At 33.2% G+C, this 20,465-nt stretch overlaps 1 protein-coding gene across 1 annotated transcript in view; it reads left to right on the top strand.

The window, feature by feature from the left end:
* The window catches only part of CSMD3 (CUB and Sushi multiple domains 3), a 593,341-nt gene that overhangs the window by 453,961 nt on the left and 118,915 nt on the right, over positions 1-20,465 (top strand). The window lies entirely within an intron of this gene.

Genomic DNA, 20,465 nt, shown 5'->3' with positions numbered 1-20,465 from the left:
CCCCACAGCTCTCTGTTATCAATTCTTGCGGTTTTGATTCTGTTTCTCAGCCTCTTCTTTCTTATTTTAGAACAGTTTATGTCTTTGTAACCCTGATGCATTCCAGAGGGCTCTGATAAGAAGAACTACAAGCGGTATGGCTTGCATACAATGTAGTCTTAGTTGGTCAGGTGCATTGCTACAAAGGGGTACTCCAGCAAAGATGCTGACATATGATAATTTAATTTTCCTAAAGGAAACAACAACAAATCTGTCATCTTCTCTGTGGCTCCAACTTTCAATGTGAAATACAGCAATCAAATATTTGCTGAATGGAAAGAACTGTTTTGGCATCCAATACAGTATATGAGAACTTAAAGAACAGTTAGTAGGAAAAAAAAAAAAGTGAAAACCTAGTCAATAGAGACAAAACCCACAAACAATGTAATAACATATTCGGTGTGTAGAAGGGAACTCTACACACTGGATTAGTTTTTGATGGACTGAAAAGAAAACCTATTTCATCTGCAGCTTCTTGGGTTCTCAAGTCAAAAATTCTGTGGAAAAGTCATTTCAATGTGGACTTTTTCCCAGTGTTTCATTATTCTGTCATGCAGAATCACAGTTGCAATATTTCATACCATGACAGGTTTAAGCTACAAGATAAATGATTCACAAAAGCACACAGTGTGCCACAGGAAAAATCTTCTGTAAACATGGAAGACTCAGCTTCTTATCTGACACTCTCCCACTGATATTTTAAAGCGGTGTAATGATTGTTAATTGTTCAATCCTGAAATACAGGTTTGGTTACAATTAAAATGCAGATGTTTGAGATTTTATTTATTTTATCTAATGGACGTGACCTAATTTGTATGCTTTGCTCTGTATAATGGTGTCACCTATACTTCTTTTTAAATTAATATTTTTAACAGTAAAATAGATTTTATATCAGCTGGCCTCAGCAAATGGCTTTCCTTTTTGTTAGAGCAAAAAGATAGATTGAACATACACAGTAAGGTATTTAAGTGTGGCTTTGAGCTATGCTATCACAAAATAAATATATTTTCTTAATACCATCAAAATTTATGAAATTTAAAGCAGAACTATATTTTCCTGGCTAGAAGCTAAAACATTAATTGGGAAAATGTCTACTTTCCATGGAAACATTTGCTTTACATCTACAAGAATATATAATTTAAAAATTGCAAGAATTTTATTGATGAGAATGATATTTTGGGACAAGACTTCTTATGGCAATGAAGGTAGATCAAGTTTGCTTACGGTAAACAGGGAAATTTAATTCCAATATTCTCTTCAATTCCTGAATAACAGGCTTATATTCACAGACACATTTATGCCATTTTCAGCTTTTTCTTATGTCTTGTCTTAAATTTCTAGGAGATAGACCTGAGTTATTAGCAACACAGGAAAGAAAGAAGTAGAATCAAACAGCTGAACTTTGGGATTATTGTTATTATTATTAATAGTGTCCTTGAAAGAATAATTTTTTACCAATTACTGGAAGATAAACCTACAGATTTTATTCTGCCAGTGAAAATACACACTGATCAAACAATGGTGTCAACATATGTTTTCTGTTAGACAGCTCACTGCATCTACAACTGTTAGACCCCTTAACAGTCATGTCACAGTAAAGTAATTTCAGTACTGTTTGATTTGATTACAAACTCAGATTATATTTGGAAAGAAAAAGACAGGCAAGGACAGATTATAAGGAGCAGAATGTGCCAAATCACATCCTCACATCAAGAGGGAATGAGAACCAAAATCGTTTTAATGATAATACCTAGCTGAATTACAGTAAAACATCTGTACATCTACAGACGTAGATCTACAGTAAAGACATTTTAGTAACTGGAATCCATCATCACTGCTGTGTACATCTTAATATAATTTAAGAAATGTGGCAGATGCATACGGACTGACATTTTTAAAATGTGGAGGGTTTAACTCTCCATCTTAAGTAAAAATGGATGGAAATGTCTGGCTAAATAGCTCGCATCAATATTTTTAAACATAAACTAAACAATTATTGAATTAAGCAGTACTTTGCTGAAAGGGAGATAGAAATGAAAGAATATGATTTAAAATATGAAAATGCTGCTATAGCCAGCAGCTCCTGATTCTGCTCCTACCCTCTTTTATACAAGCAAACACTTCAAAGCTGTGAGACGGCACTGTTCAAACAATGATTACTTGTCAACAAGATGGAGCAAAGCCACAAAGACTGCCCCAAAAGCTTGAGTGTCCAACTGTATAAAGGTTCAAGACACTAATTTCAGAAGAAAGAGACATCCAGCTTGCACCCTATGTTTTATAAAAAGCAAGTCAGCCCACCTTTCCTTCCCAAAAAGAAAATTACTTCAACTCAAATGACTTCCAAGAAAAGGGACCATTTATTTATTGATGCTTTTTATGTAAACATAAAACTACTTTTTAAAGAAAAAAAATCATGTATATTTTTGTATTTGTTCACAAAATTCTTGCATAAAAACATAAAAATTGACTATCACAGAGCACTTCATATAAAAACTAAAAATATTTTAAAAACATGATCATTTAATCCCGAAATTTAATGAAATCAAATTTAGTTGAGTAATTCAGTTTTCTGGTTTGTTTTCTCAGTTTTCTAAAGTATAGAGTGATCATCACGGAATGCTGAGGTTCAATAAATAAAAATATTTATTGTGGACAATAGGAAGAAGTACCTGCTGTATAAGTAATACCAATAATTGACAGAAAATCTACACCTCATCCTTTTTTCTTGGTATTCTTTTAACTTTGTTGCGATGTTTTTATATCTCAGCACCATTCTGTTACTGCAATATTTTCAAAGGATTTTGTACTAGTTAGATTATAATGATTCTTGGTAAATTCTTGAAACTAAACTGTAAGATCTCAGCTTTAAAAAAATTTATGGCAGTCCTTTTCTTCAATTTTCTCCAGTCAGCTAATTAAGCTTGATTCAAAAGTATATTAGCAGGAGTTTCATCTATGATAGACTTTAGAAACCCTGCCAGAACTGAGAAATCATTGTGCAGAGGACATCAGGCAGACACAGAAGTTCTTTTCATTCCAGACATAAAACGCTTAATAAAGGTAATATTTATATGTAATATTTAATTACAATTGCTGAAGTAATTCTTTTTAATGAATGAATGAAAATGAGTGTTTCAGTGGAAAAATACACAACATTGGTGTAAATGTTGCTTTATGTTAATTCAGCTCATTGTCAGAATATTGTTTGAATTTGAAAATTCTCTGAGTGGACTTAACATGACAGGTATAGGTCTTTTCATTTGGCTCTTTTTCAAATTTAATTTTGAGAGTTAATGAAGAGAACTGAAGGGGGTTAAGCATGGAGTCAGGTTGCTTAGGGCCAGAAAAATATGTAGATTGTGTTCATTGTGCTTGAAACAAATTAATGCACCCTCCTACCACAATAGAAATGGAATATTCTCAATGTTCATTCAATGTGCATTGAATGACTGAGTACAAATTTATTTTCCACTCTTATTTTTATTAAATATGATAAACGGATACTTTTTCTGAAATTTAGAATGCATAAAATTAACCATACAAAGGCATGGTTCATTTCTTCCTTAAAGTAAGAAGATTGTATAGCTATATAATGAAAAAAAAAAAATTGGTAGAATCTGACGCATTGTATTCTGCGCAATTTAGCAAGAAAAGGATGTACTGGTGTTGAGCCAGAAATAAAAAGCTTAGAAGTATATCTTCTATATACCAAATGGACATGAAAATCTTAATGAAAAAAAAGTCTTCATCCATAAATGTAAATTTGGGACTTTTGGAGTTAGCTACAGTGACAGGATTTGTGTTTTAATCTGTATAATCCAAGTGGGGATGATCTAAATCTGTGAATGTCTTGAAGTGCTACCCTTAAATACTGCAGATTTATGTGTACATAGATTTTAGGCTTGCAGGCAAAGCAAATAGATGTGTATACATGTAATAATTGAATCCTATGCTGGAATACATTTCCTCTTGTTTTAGTTATACACCTAATTAAATAGATATCTAATCTAAGCCATTCAGATCCTTGCTCCAATGAACAGAGATACATATTCCTATGGTGCAATTCAACCCATCTAAATTATCTATCTGCAATTTTTGAAAGAACATAATTTATTTGTAATTTAAAAGAAACAGCACAGCCTTATTTTGTCATATTTGTTCTGGCAGCTACAAAGGGTTAAATGAATTACAGAACATTGCATATGTGATATCCATCCATCCTGCAGTCACATTGCATGCACATAACTTCATGATTTTATCTTATGCATATGTGGTAAAGCTGGCTATTTCTGATACGTTTCAGTGAGCAATCATTTAGTGCCTTGGGATTGGTTGATTCAAATTTAAGCTGTACTTATTCCTTACCCTCAAATGTTTTAAACCTAATGGTGGAGGTGAACAAAATGTCTTATTATTAAGTGTATATTTGACAGTAATATCTCTCCTTTTTAGAGTGTTGTTGGACACAAGAAGAATTTCAGGTGAAGGACTGCAGTATGTTAGTCTTTCTACAGGTAGAGGAAGCCATGCCCTCTAGCCTGTCTTCAGAATGAATACCTAATGGATTTATGTTTCCACCTGACAAAGGAAAATGAAAGACAGAATTGATTATATGCTGGAAATAATTTTAGTTGAAGTTTAGGGAGGGAGTTTAGTGAGTATTAAGTTTTCTCTTCTCCAGAATATACAATATATGTACCTAAAAGCGCTATTTAAAATATGAGTATTTTCATAATTTGGTATAAAAATAGTTATAGTACAAGAATTTAAGTTCAATATACAAACTGTGAAATTATTTATTCTTTAATGTAGGACTTTATTCCTTTTGAAGAATATTTTGTTACTTTTAACAAGGTTGTGCAAAATATTTTTATTTTTCATTGTATTTCAAACACAGAACAATAACACTGACTACTTTTATTTAAATAGGAATAGTCCAGTGGCAAAATACTGTCTATCAAACATACCTGATAGATAGTGAATATGTTTTCTATCATAATTTCAAGTAGACATGGATTACTGTGCTGCAGGCTTTCCATAGAATAGCTGGAGCTTACAGTCTAAGATTTTTTTTTTTTTAAGAAAAGAGGTAAGCATTAGTTGTATGACTATTAACTTCTGGTTTGCTTTACTAATTCAAGGACAAGATTGTGTCATTGAGATGCTAACAATATAAATTACAGAAGTACCAGAAGGTCATTTTGCATCACTTTCCACTTAACTATGAATCTCCTAGATTCTGAGAGGAAGAACTAGATGGTTTTATATACTCAAACTCACAGCTGGGGAGTACTTCATTCATTGGTTCAGTGCTTAACATGCTTGCCAAGTGAGCAGATGCCAATAAAAAGTTACCATAGGGTGACATTTAAAGGACCTCAAACTATTCAACATATTTTTGAAATGAAATTTAAAGAATTTAGTTGCTTCATATGATCTAAAGTCACTTTTTTCAGTGCTGTTTTTAGATTTTTTTCAATAAAAATGATTAGTTTTGGCTCAAATATTAATGATGTATTTGAATATAATAATGACCAATTAAATACAGACGACAAAATAGCTTAAGCTATTGAGTTTGACTATAAACATATGGCACCAGTAGAGCTGCCTTTTTAATGCCCTAAACCCAAAGTCGAATAAGACCACATCTGTGGTCTTCAAAGAAATTCACAGTTCCCCAATAAGTAAAACAATTTTACTGTAATGTGATTGAATTAATGAAAGATTTCTAAAGACTTTTTCTTGGTTTGTTATTTTTTTTTTTTAATTTTCTAAGCAGTATGACTCCAGCTGTTCCAAATATTTAATCATCAAATCTTGTTCACAGAAAAGGCTGCTATTAAAATAGCTGAAATTAGTCTGGGTTTCTGGTTATTCCAAATATTGGAGGAAAGACTACATTACAATCATGGCTTAAAGCTTTTCAACACATGTTACCGTCCCAAGGAGGAAACTGGATGGTGACACACATTCTGAACAGTTCTGTTTTCTGTTTGTTTTACTTCTTAGGACAAGATTTCAGTACTTTGGAAGGACAATAGCAAAATCTTGAATCTCCATTTGTTAGGACATCTTATCATAAAGTTATATTAATAATGGAGATGTCATTTTTACTGTTAATCTCTGCCTGAGTAAAAAAGCTGCTTTCTCAGTCTTCAAGCCTGGCCAGTTGCAGAGATCAGGTCTTTCTTTCTCTTGGGGTTTGTGGTTTTTTGGTTTTAGAAGTTTGGGTTTTTTTGCTATGCTTCTCCCCCTCCATTGCATTTTCCTATTTTGTAGCTCCAAACAGCAATAGGAAAATCATCCTAACAGAACAGCTGCAGAAATGCCTCGTCCCTGATACATTTTTCGCTTGTTGGCAGTAAGAGACAGAGACACCTGGAAAGAGATACCATGAAAATTTAGTGTGACCATGGCCAAGTTTCCATCCTGAAATATTCTGATATATTTCAGGGAAGGAGCTCATTAGGATCAGACTAGCATCAAGGAACTGCAAAACTTAATTTTACAAAACATCTTCTGCTTATAAAATGATTCACTGTTAGGCCCTGTTGACATACTTGTAACCCATATTTCTTACTTTTCCTCTTCATTATATTCCTTTGGATATAAGCCAATTCTCTCTCAATTAAGAGTACCTGTATTGACTCAAAAATTTGTGTTCACCACTGTGTACACAGATACAAAGTTCAAAGATACTGGATTTCTCTCAGTGATTTCTATTTAATTTCATTTGTTTAGAAAACAAATAAAAATGTCTTTGCAGTCTCCACTATATTTTGCTTTATGTTTCTTCAATATATATTCCTGACTGCAGAACTGGCTGATTATTCCACTTGCTTAGAAAGAGAATCCCTGAACAATCTGTTTTACTGAAAAAAGGGGAGGGAGAGTGTTAGCCACTTGCTGTTTGTATCCAGTTGTTTATTTATAGTAATTTTAAAAGAAATTTTCTAGATGAATTTTAGATAGAGATGAATTGCATCTGTTCTGATAACATGAGTAAATTTCAGGAAAATGTGAATAAATTCTCTAAGAGGGAAAAAAACAAATTTGGAAGTTGGTAGTTACACATATTTTGAGACAAAAAAACCCCCCATCTTATTATAAGAGTTTAGAACTTGAATTGTATTTTGGGAAGTCATTGAAAGACTGTCAAAATACAGCTATTTGGTGAGACAAAACTACTTTGCGTTATTCCTTAGTGAAGATGTTGAATTTCTGGTTTTGGAGGCCATCATGGAAGCAACTGTAGGATGACAGTCCTATTGTTTCTGAGAGGTGGCATCTAGGGGATGTCAGTAAGGCAGAAAACTAGAGGAAGACCATAAAATTTGATGATTACAAGGGATGAATGGCAAAAGAAGGAATGGGAAGAGTAGGAAAAGTTTTGTGTGTGTGTGTGTATATATATATATATATATATATATGGATACATACACATGTACATATACCTACATTGTGTAAAAGGGTAAAGCCTCCCTGAAACCAACACTTGGCTATTGAAACTTTCTCAGCTCTAACTGATTATATGAGAGTTGCATGAGAAGAAAAAGGCAAATATAAACTTTGTTATTTACATGGGGTGAGACTGTGCAAGAGCACTGGTCTGATAAAGCCCCTGTACCACATCTGTCCAGGTTTGTAAATGTTTGGGATGATGTCAGAGTAATGTGTTTCTCTTATTGTGACTATCACACCTCAAGTTCCACTCTCACAGTGTATGTATGAAATGTAATTTTGGATGGAATACTCTGTTTTTTGCTTTAATACTTGAGGTCTGGAGAGACCTGTCATTTTAAAATTCATGTAATGTTAAACACCCACTTGCACTGTTTAGAAGTTGTAATAGACAATTAGAAATAGGCTTCTAGAAAGCCTGTGTTGTGTAAGGTTTCTCATTATTGAACCACCAAGTCAAACTTTCGTTTCTCCAAGCCATCTGTTCCTCCTATTCTCATCCTCCTTTCTCCCATTCCCTTATTCTATAAAGGACTGTAGATCCTGAAATGACAAGCTGATTGTTATGCAAGATTTGCTTTCTCCAAAACCACAAAAAGTTTCTCATTTAGGTCTTGAAATCTTCCCTAGGTTTTGTCTTCACATTTCATTTATAGACTCAGGCAGACTAGCAACACATCTGTGGCAGTCTGATCTGCCACATCAGACTGGCAACTGATAAGTGGTTCTATTTGCTATAAGGATCATATTGATGAAGTCCTGTTTCTTGTATTTACTGCCATCAAATGGCTGGAATATTTTCACTTTTTCCATTCACATGTTTCCTTTATATAATTTTTGATGATTTTGACTATGAAAGATTATTTCAATGTTTTCTCTCTTTGTTTATGTGGTGGGGTTTTTTTGCTTGTTTTTTTTGTTTTGTTTTGTTTTGTTTTGTTTTTTTTGTTTTGTTTTGTTTTGTTTTGTTTTTCTTTTTTTTTTTGTGTTCCACTGGGAGTTATTTTGGGTTTGCCTACTAATGAAAGGAAAAATAATTACTCAAATATTAATTTCATCCATATGATTCAGTAAACTGAAGTGGTAATTTGTTTCAGATGAATGAAGTGATTAATCATCTGATCAAAACATTAACATTTACTAGTAGGATGATAAAGAAAATTATTTTATGTAGAAAGCTGTTGTACTTCTAATTAGTAGCTCTAAATTAGCTGAGAGGTGACTGAAGAAACAAAGCTTTTTCAAAGTGACTTTGTCAATAAATCTAGAACCTTTATTACATAATTAATAGTATGGTTTGAATTAAACCTCCTATCTTAATAAAGTTCTTTTTTATTTTAGCATAATAGTCTTCTATTATTGTATTATTCTTATTATTACTAAATAGTATGGTTTGAATTAAACCTCCTATCTTAATAAAGTTCTTTTTATTTTGGCATAATAGTCTTCTATTATTGTATTCTTCTTATTATTACTGTTGTTACTCCAGTATTGAAATTGTTTATTCCTTCTACTATGTATATTACTTAATAGATTAGTCTCCCTGTGGTCCCTCCATAAGCATTAGAAAGAGGCTTAAAAACACATTTATCAAAGGAAGAACAGCCTTCAAATTTGGGCACCTTACTTAAATACCTTATTAGCCCACTTCATGGTCCCTTGATACATTTTTTTATAATTTTCTTACATTAAAAAAGTCAGTTCTTCCCAGAAGTATAATGAAGGGGTTTGAAAAATTCAATTAATTTGAACTTAATGTAATTTGTGTTTATATAGATAATCATTTTATGAATGATTTTGTTATTACCATCACAAGAGTCATCAACAAAACCAATTTTTCTAGATCTGTTGTCTCTTTGGATATCCCTTTTGTTGTACAAAGGCTACTGTTAAGATCTACAGAAAAAACAACAAAAGTTGCAGGTGTTTCCTTTCTCCATCAGTTCAGAGACTGTAATAGAAAAATTAACAATAAACAAAATTTAGTTGTTTTACTTCTACCATTTTTTTTCTTGTCAGAAAATCTTACTTAGATAGTCAGATGCTATGAAAGTGTGATTGTGATTTTGTTTTCTCAAAGCATGTAAGCAGTTGTGCAAGAACGCAATGAAGCAGGATTGGAAAATACTGCCCATGTTCAAGATTACTGAGCTCTTCACATTTCTGTGGTTCAGAACACTTTTGTAGCAGCAAGGTGATGGCCTCCTACTTACTGTGTGCATTGTCTAACCTCTTCCACTCATTTTTCTCAATAAAATGGACCAATGAAGTGATGGATCATGCAATGTGCACAACTGGTCTCAGAACGTTATTATCTGAGTAGTAACTTCTTCAGGATAAAGTACATGTCACTAGTTGTTAGCTGTACAGTCTTGGATTCTTTCCCTGTTCACACACTATTTTGTAAGAAACTAAAGAAAAAAACTGTTCAGGTTACAATTACTGGGCTCAAGTGAAAAGCATTCCACCTAATTTTCTTGTCCCTTTCAGAGAATCCTGAGTACTTGCACATCATAACAGTGTTTTATTTAGAAGAAGAAAAAGAATATAATTAATTGTATTTTCTTTTTTTTCCTCACTACTCTGTTGCTTACTGATGTACTTTCAGAGTAGTGAACACATAATTTTGTCTCCCTTGCTATTCCCCTCAGAGTAGATTTGAAATCAGAAGTTTAAACTGTACAAAAAAAGTTAATTTCAAATTAAAGCTAAATCTGCAGCTTTGACAATTGCCTTGGTAAAATAATCTCAGAAAACACAGCCTGTGCAAAGTAGATGTGAAACAATTATTTCATTCTTCTGCTTTTATTTAGATATATAGCTTTAATCACTGATCAACCTATTAGGCGTTATCATAGATTTAAAATGTGTTGTGTTATATACCACACAAATACCTAATTAAAAAACATTACTTGTGACCAAAGACCTACTTTAGTTTTTAAGAAAGATTACGTATAGGACTGACATAATGCAGGAAAATGTCTACACACCTTCATTAAAGTGTTTCAGTAAGATGGTTTGAAACTAGTGTACTTTTATATCAAACAATATATTGCCTTATTTATTAGTAGGCTTTTTCCATGCAGTTTTTATTCAAATTAAATTTCTAATTCTCACTCTAGTCAGTGCTCCAGGTCTGCTAACTCATTCTCAGTCTATTAAATAAAATATAATTACTGCCTAGGGCCAGCTGTATTTTTTTTTTTCAAACTGTTCTACTTCAGCTGCATTACTGCATTCACTTCAACCCTCTTTCCCTAGTTTAGAAATGACGTTGGCAACATATGAGAGGTTTTTGAGACTCACATTCTTTCAAAAATTAAAAAAAAAAAAGAAAAGAAAATAGTAAGTCAAGCAAGTTTCACAGTGTCATGATTTGGGAAATTTGGTCCAATTTAGTGCTCTCACTAAAACTGCCACTTGCTACACCAAGCAAGTGGGTGGCTGGAGATTAGAACTGGAGGCTCAAAAGATCATGGTTTGAGATAGAACAATTTACTGTAAACAGCAATGAGATAAGAATAAGATCAGTAACAGAAACAGTATTAATGACAGAGGGCATAAGAAAAGAAACCATTCACATGGAAAAGAAGCCAGATGATAATAGACAGTACCAGATGGCTCTCTCTGCCAGGCTTGCAGGATCTGAAGGAACCCCTTCTCCTCAAAGAACCTTCCTTCCCCCCAGCCACTGACAATAACATGAGGTGGTAAAGAAAAACCTCCTGTCCTGGCCATGCCCCTCCTGGCTACTGCAAAATGTAACCCTGTCCTGGCTGAAACCAGAACACATATGAACAGAGGCCTTTTTTCTTTGAAAATATCATGTTACATTTCCTTCCACTCACCAAAAATATTAAATAAGGCACAAAAAACCATATATTTTTTAGGTAGGTAAAGCAAAATGAGATACATTCAACATCTCAGATATAAAATAATAAATCTGAACAGTATGAAAGGAGTTAAAATTATAAGATACTCTTTTTTCTTTGTCTATAGGGATAAATAAATCTATGCTACCTGTTTAAACAAATGATAATAATAGGTGTTTGAATTTCAGTTGAGTAAAATCAAAACAAATCAATATAGAGAAAAGAAAGTTGTGTGGTTTGATGCTTCCTTCAGGTTTATGTGATAGCAGATGTACACAATAGTAATTTTTAAATTATTGCAAATAATATATTCTGTAATTAACAATATAATATAAAATGACATTATCTAACTAGCAATAAATTTTTAAAAATACTGTTTAAATTGTTTTCTCTCTACTGTGGTGTTGTTGCAGAAAGCCTGCAAGAGTTTTACATGTATGCATGATAATTCAGGCCAGGAGAGAGGGATGTGAGTTGCAGAAAGGGAGAGGAAGAGAGGGAAGCAGAGGTTTGAAGCCAGAGGAGAATGATAGTTAATGTAGTGTAATAAGTTCTGCTGATTTTAGAAGAAAGCAGGAAATGTGCTAATTAGGAGAGTTCAGTCCTCTTCCAGCTCCAGGAAAAGTCCTAAATCTCACATTTTGTGTGGAATTGCACTCATTTGTGGGGAAATATGCATGTAAGCTTTTTTTCTGTGCAGTTTAACATCACTTCCTCATGCTGAGTTTCTAGTGTTAATAACTGCCCCATTTTCTTTGTCTAAATATATTCTTATTGTCTTTTTATACATTCAGATAAATTTTTCCTTTTCTCAAACATGGAAATCAGCAGATCCCATCTCTTTCTTCCTCTCCAAGTCTGAGAATGCAGGAATACACTAACAAGAGAAAGGACAAATCATCATCTTTCTGTTCAACACTTCCTTTGTAGAATTAAAAAAAAAAGGAAGTACAGCAGAGGATGGCTTGCAGCTCACTCTAGATCTGTGTGCACTGTTTTTTTGAGATCACAGAATGGAACACCATTTTCTTCACCTTTGTCTGTGGAAGGAAAATGGCACGTGTGAGCTTTAAGAACCAGAACTCTTTCTTGTCCTTCCTTACCTCTTCCTTGTTTGCAGAGAGAATCATTTATTCTGCCTTTTCCTCCCTAATCATCTGGATATCATGCCAGGAAATGTAGGATTCCATTTGCCATCTCCAACTGAGGCTACCAAAGGAACACCAATAACTCTTGATGAAAAGCAGATGATTCAGTAAAGTTTTGGTTTTTTTTTTCCACAGACTTTAAGGAGAGTCTCCACAAAGATTAAGGACTAGACAGTAGTGTAAGTCACAAACATTGGGAAGAGCTAGTATAAATTCCAATTAATTCACCCTATTCAAGTACAGTTAACTGGCACACCTTTATGTGGTTTGGAAAACCTCCATGACTTTTATGTTAATCACTCATAATAATTTACAAATACCAGTAAATTTGTGCTAAACATATGATGTTGAAATAGAATTTTGTTATATTTGGGGACTTTTTTAGGTTTGTCTTGTATAGTCATGCTTCTTTACATTGGGAAACTTGTGTAAAGTTTCTGTAGCTTATCTACAGTTCAGTCAGTTCAGTTGTTATAGCCAATGTGTGTGTGTATATATATATATGTGGGGGTGGTTCCTTTTACCTATTGGCAGCTTTAGCAACTTTTCAGTTATAGAATTTTTTGCTTTATTTTTATATCTGATTATGTTTAGTAACATTAATATATATACTCCATTTAGTTTCATTGCTCAGTCAGCACCTCTCTGCGCTTAACTCATGCCAGTAAGAATATCCCTTTCAATGGTTTACCCCTAAACCCCTCTCTAGCCTTATTTTGATATCTAGTCTCTAGTGCACCCAAGAGGCTCATACAGGTGGAATTAATTTTTACTTCTTCCAAGGTCAGGAGCACTAGACAACTGTTTTATTCTGTTGCTTTTAAATGAATCAGGATTTACAGAAGATACTATTAGCAGAGACTCTAGTTTGTATTCACAAACAATTAATAATTTTTCTGTTACAGCACATGATAAGAAGTGTCAACCACTACAGAGAAATGCAACTGATATCACTAAAAATCACTGTTACTGACACAGCCCAGACTGAATGTGTTAGCAGTAACTGGCAGACAACCAAATGTTTGGAAATGTAAGAGGAAAAACATTTTTTTTTTTAAATGAGATCTCAGCTACTATTTTCATTTAGAAATTATAGTAGCAGTGCTAACTCAGACATAGTCAGTGTTATGTCAAACTAATGTATTACACTGAACAGTAAAAGATCAGATCTAAATCTTTTATATGAGCTGGTCAAAATTAATTTAGATTTCCTTACTGAGAGCAATACTCCTATCCATGGATTCTGTAAGATCATCTCTTTTCCCTTCAAAAACTTTCTCAGAGATTACTGAACTGCTTTTCTTCAAAAAGCCCAACAAACACTCAAATTATCTTGCAGCTTTACTGGACATTTTTCTCAGCAGAAGTGGGCAAATATCTGTTTATTTGGTGTCTCCATGACTAGAAGTTACTTTTCAAATACTGATTCAATCTGTCATTTGTGTTTCTAGTTCAATGCATCACAATGTATTGCTGATTCACCCTAAATACAAAGGAAAAATTAATAATTTGTTTCTTATCTGCTGTTTGTTACAAAGCTAAATACTTAAATGAAAGGAACCATTTAAAGAGAAAGGCTGTGTTCCTGTAGGAAGGGCAGATATAAATTCCAGCAGTACATAGTCTTACTTTTTTAACATTACAGTAAAAGTAATTTTTCTTCTTTTGTCATAGATTAAGACAACAAAGGGTCATAATAAGCCTTTGTACCAGATCATATCTGAGTTTATTATATATAATTTCCATTATTAAGGTATGTTATGCAAAACTCTTGGCTTGCAAAGCTACTTCATATAAATAATATATGCACCTTAACTTTAAAATATTTCTAGATGCAGATATTCTGATATTCATTTATGCATTTATTTTTTCAAGGCTACTCCATGGCTTGAGATGTCTTGAAAGTGAAATCCAAAGGAAATTGTGGAAGTGAAAACGCAAATAATGTCCCATTTCCCAAAAAATGCACCTTAACTTTAAAATATTTCTAGATGCAGATATTCTGATATTCATTTATGCATTTATTTTTTTCAAGGCTACTCCATGGCTGGTTTGAGATGTCTTGAAAGTGACATCCAAAGGAAATTGTGGAAGTGAAAATGCAAATAATGTCCCATTTCCCAAAACAACAAACCAAAAAACCAAAAGAAAAAGAACCCCATGCTTTCCTCTCCTCCTCTTCCTTACAAAAATTTGAAAAATCTGTAACTCCTGCAAATAAAATTGGTTGAAAGTGATTGTCATTATACTACGGTAGTCAAATCTTAATGCAGGTGTCTATTTTGTGAAGAATTCCCCTTTTTCTTATGAGAATGGGCAGAAGGTTTTTCCTGTCAGTTGATCATTTGATTGATGGCACTAACATGATCAACTGTAAGGACTTGCTGAGTCTTTCTCGTTGAGAGAAAACACCACACAATAGTTTCCTGCTTCCTGAAGTTATGCCTGAATCCTGTTTATTTAAAGCATAGCTTTTCTCCATTGTCATTTATCATTTGTCTGACTGACCATGAACCACCACTTAGCACAGTGAATGGGGTTTCCAGACTTGGGAGCTAAGATCCATGAGAAATTTGCATTGCTTCTTTCTTGGTGCACACTTGTTATCCTTAATCACTGTAGATACTATTTCTCTAGTGAGAGACAAGTTTCTCAAAAATGTGGACTTGTTCCTCTTTTTTATTCTCTTTCCCAAAAAATAATTAAATATGGTATTGTAATTTCTTTATAGGAGTTCATAAGAAAAAAAAATTAAGCTAAATCATAAGCAAAGAGAGTGTATCATCAGTGGACCAGACATAGAAACAGATTTTTATGGGGTTTTTTCACTGTGCAATAAATTTGTTATATTTTATTTGTTCATGTTGTGAACAAAACTCTCTTTTGGAAATATTATTTAGACTGATAACAGAAATTTTTTTGAACTATGAAAAGTTAACTTCTACAGAGTAACCTCAAATTCTGAGAAAGATCTGTAACTATAAAATTCGACCTGTTTTATACCAAAAGGGGTAGACACCTTAACACCTTATTTTTTCATTCACAGTTAGACAAAAACTGTTTTAAATATATAAGAAGAAATTATCTGAACTACTATTTTAAAGCACAATTTAAAATTCTCATTCACAAATAAGTTGATTTATCTGGGCCTTTTGTTTGTCAGGATTTTTCTCAGTTCTTCCAACTGATTTGGTGCTAGAGAAACAGTGAAGTTACTGTAGAAAATAATGGCCATTATATAGTCCGTATATGTCTTTTCCAGACTGAAACAGATTTTGATTGGAGACATATATATGCATTAAGAACTGTAAAAGTAATTTGGCTTCTATTATAGTCAATAGAGCTGATGTTCATATTTCTTTGTCAGTTACTAAGACCTATCATTATAAATGCTGATATAGCCTTTAAACAAATGCCTGAAGTCTCACCAGCAGGCTTATATGAATTGCACATTTCAGTTTCTGTAATAACAATGCTTAAACCATGTTAGTCCTTCTGGTGTTTTTTTAAAGGGAATTGAATTACAACAGTAGTGGACTTGATTTTACACTAAAGCTTACTGATTTCAGTAAATCAGTAGGCACACAAAATATTCATAAGAAGGGGAAATCCTGGGTGAAGAATTATATTATCATCTTATTCCATTGTTATCCATGTAAGTTGTTAAGAATATTTCTTTAGCTCAAATAGCTGGCATAATATATAAAATAAATATATTTTATCCAGGTAATTACTGCTTTATCAGTACTAGCATTAATAACAATTCCATGCTACTTGTTTGAATTTTGAGTTAGGATTAACTCTTTACTTGGTCAGTGTTGCAGGTTGACCTTGGCTGGATGTTGGATACCACCAAGCCACTATATAAGCCCTTTCCCAGCAGACCAATGGAGAGAGAATAAGATGGAAAACAACTAGCAGGTTTAAAGCAAAAAAAAAGTCAAGAAAAACGTTGCTTGTGCATAAACAAAGGGAACAGTTAATCTCTACTTCCTATCAGAGAGCAATGTTCAGACACATCCCAGGAAGCAGGACCTCAGCACACATAGCAGTCACTCCAGAAGGCAAACACTGTAGAATAAAAAGTACCCCTCAATCCTCCTCTCTCCCTTATCTTTTATATGTGTGCTGCCATCATAAAGTATGTAATAGCTCTTTGGTTAATTTGGGTCAGCTGTTCTGGTTCTGTCCCCTCCCCCAGATTTTGCCACTCCCAGCCCTTGTTAACACTGGTGTGTTATCAACACCTTTCCAGCTACCAATGCAAAGTGCAACACTGAGTGCTGCTAAAGAAAAGTGAACTCTATCTCAGTCAGACCCAGTACAGTCAGATATGTGAGCAATTCAGGAGTCTCTTTTGGAAGACTCTGATTGTACATGGCCCTGGAGAGATGAGAAGTCCAAAAAGTAAATTTAATTTTCAGGGGTCACTACTTTAAGAAAGTAATGACCCATGCTAATAATCAGACTATCAAACAAAGGTAGCAAGGACCCTGCACAAATGAACAAGGAGCTACTGATAAAACTTGAACATAAAAAAAAAAGAAAAATTCAAGAGGCTGAAGCAAGGTCAGATGTTTGAGGACTACAAACACTTGAAATACACTGAAAAGATGAGGTTAGGAAAGTCAAAGTCAATGTAGAATTGAATCTGGGATTAAGTCTCTGAAGAAAAATAAATTCAGAGAAACATGAATCAATAAATTTCTTCTTAACTACAGTCTTTACCAGTAAAACAATCCCGGAACCCTGAGACCAGATGAAAAGTCTAGAGTAAGGGTGACTTAGAGGAGGACTAGGCGAAAGAGCACTTAGACAAACTGGGCAAACCCACGGGACTTGATGGAGTTCATGGGAGGTCAGTTACCCTTGGAAGGTTGTGACAGCTGAGGGAGGTTCCCAAGGGCTGGAAAAAGACAACAACATTCCTATCTTTAAGAAGAGCAAGGAGAAGGGTTGGGGGAACTGTAAGCCAGTTGGTCTCACCTCTGTACCTGGGAAGGTGACAGAAAAAATAGTTCTGGTCACCTTCTGCAAATATTTGAGATGACCAAGATGACTAAAAGTAGAGAGTTGGCACTGTTCAACCAAGACAAAGAAAGGCAAGGCAAGGCATGACATAAAAACTGTAAGGGAGGCAGGATGCTGGGTCAGGTTGCTCAAAGAGGTTGTGTGTTCTCCATCCCCATAGAAATTCTAACCCTGATTATACATGGGCCAGAGCGATCTGGCCATCCTGTCTGCAAAAGGACTGTACTAGATAATTGGCAAAGGCTTCTAGTCTTAATTATTTTCTAATTTTGAGATAGGAATTATACTGAGGATACTGTTCATAATCTAACACTATTTAAATTATACCAGTATTTTTTTAAACAGGCAGATGTAAATTCTATACATATTTATTTCTTACTCTAAAAATGAAACTAAAGTTTCTTTGATGAAATTTTTAACTAGCAAACTATTTTTGGCCAATTCCATCTGTTGTTAGATGCTTTCCAAACTCATTGAAAGTGTCCAGATGTTACAGAAATGAAGGCCATAGAAATATCTAGATATTTAGAGGCATAGAAAGTCTGCTTATATATCTCTTGCCTGTTTAAAAGGGAGCTTTCTTGTGTGACATAATTTTAATTAATGGATTTCCTCACTGTCCTAAATTATTGCCAGTATTAACATTACAGTTTACCTGGAATTTTCAAATTTAAAAAAAAAAATCACACAAATGGAAAACCCCTTAAAAATGTATTTTGTTTATTTTTTGAAGAAATGCATAAATCAGTAACTATCAAAATTTCAAGAGAAAGTGTTTTTTGAAAAATCTTGCATTGTTTATCTTGTAAAATAAAAGACATCTAAATGTGTAAGTAAAATATTAAACCACAAAACACAGGGGAAAATGTATTTTATTTTTAAATAGTATTGCTGCAAAACATTGAAGGCCAAGATGAGCATAAACTCAGAAGTAATTTACTCAGCTTTAGACATCAAAAGTCTATAGGACATCATTGGACAGATGACTTTCAGTTGACAGGGTATAGCAGATGATTAAGTCATTATTCAGAGAATGCTTATCCATCCATCATTAGAAAAAAAAAATCATATCCAAATTCTTCAGCTAAAGTGACTTGATCTTTATTTGAGCTGGATAATAGTTTTGAATTATTTGTTTCCCAAGGGCAGACTGTACTGGATACTTACATAATATTTTATTAACATTTGCTAATTTAAAAGGGGGTTTGTACTGGCTACAAATATGTTGGTTATTATTTAATTTTAAGAAAACTATTTTTAAACACTAGAAAATAAAAGAATGAACACATACCAAATGAAGTAGACAATAATGAGCCCCAGAAAACACAGGAATAACGAACTGTTCTTTTTCTAATAATCTGAATTTTCTTTCTCGTGACATTATGTCAACTAGTCAGGTATCAGTCACTATACATTTCAACATTTTGCAGTTTAATTAATAAAATAAAGTGTCCTGACACATAAAAAGGAAGGAACAGGATCTAGATTATTTCTTCCCTAGTGGCTGCAGCATATTCCTGCTTAATTTGAGAAAGCAGCTTGACTCATGTAAATTGCTTATAAAGGGCTCAAAACCCCTTACTTGAGCTTTCTACTGTTCCATGTTAACCCCATTCTGGCAGTAATTCCTCTTTGTCCCTTCTGTCACTTTTGATGTTTCAGCCACCTCAAATCTCTTTTAAATCTATTTTATCTCAAGTCAATGAAAACTTTTGGTTATGTTCTTATATTTTTGTCTGTATTTTATTAAGAAATGCACAATTGATAATTAAAAAAACCCCAACCAGTTACTAAAATTTATATGTGGACCTTTCTCTTTCCAAAGTGGCTGATTTTAGGTCATGTATTAGTTCACTGTCTTCATTGTTGTACTTTTAGATCAAAGGGCTCACAGGACAAATCTAGAGGCAAAACCAATATTGAAATACTAGCAAAACATACAAAAGACCTTGAAATTTGACTCCAAATGGTAACTCGATTTGACTCCAAACGGTTTACTCTATATGGTAAAATTGTGGGTAAATATTTTATTTCTTTATTTTATAACACATTAAAATACAAATATAGCTTAACAATTACATTTTTTTTCAGTTTTCCCAGTATACAGCTCTTGATAACAGCTATATGTGCTTGTTACAGGAGCCTCAGCTCTTGCCTGAATTTTCTAGTTTGAAATTTAATTCAAAATGGGAAATAGCAGTGGAAATCACAAGGAACTTTTCTTGTCTCAATGGCAAAAGGAAATTCATTGAATATGAAAAAAGATTTTATAAAAGTCAAAATGTGACAGAAAAAATTAACTGGATTAAAAGCTTCTTTGTTATATTTAGTAACACCAAGAGAAAACTGGAATCCAGACAAATATAACTTTGAAAATAAGCAGAACTATTAAAAACATCAGTTATTAATTTTCTGGAAATTGAAGGAGAAATTATGAAGATAATTCAGCTTCTCTCTTATAATTCCTATTAAAATATGGGCAAGAATCTTTAGAAGTGTCTCAGAAAAAACTTTTGTTTCAAATTTTTATAAATATATCATCCAGTATTTTTCTTCAAAAAGAGGCTTTTAAAAACTGAAATGATATATGATAAGATCATGAGTAAGGAATATGAAACTGCCTTTTTTGAAAAAAAATTAGTAAAAAAAAGTCAACAATTTAAAGAAAATGCAGTTTTAATAGACAATTTTTTAAGCTTAAGGCTGTATAAATAATTGAAATAATTGGAGGTGAGAGCTTCATCTTCTGAAAGTAAAACTACCAAATGAAGATACTGTAGAATTTTCAGCAGACAAATAGAACCTAGTAGGAACACATTGGAATATTTATTCCAAAATGTCTAAGCTGGATAATGAACAAGAACTGCTTCAGTTTCTCTTTTTAGGTGTTCCAGTACCTAAAAATATCTGA

The sequence above is a fragment of the Passer montanus genome, unplaced genomic scaffold, assembly GCF_014805655.1.
Source record: "Passer montanus isolate IOZ18808 unplaced genomic scaffold, ASM1480565v1 scaffold33, whole genome shotgun sequence".
NCBI lineage: Eukaryota > Metazoa > Chordata > Aves > Passeriformes > Passeridae > Passer > Passer montanus.
This window is presented reverse-complemented; position numbering and strand designations above follow the sequence as displayed.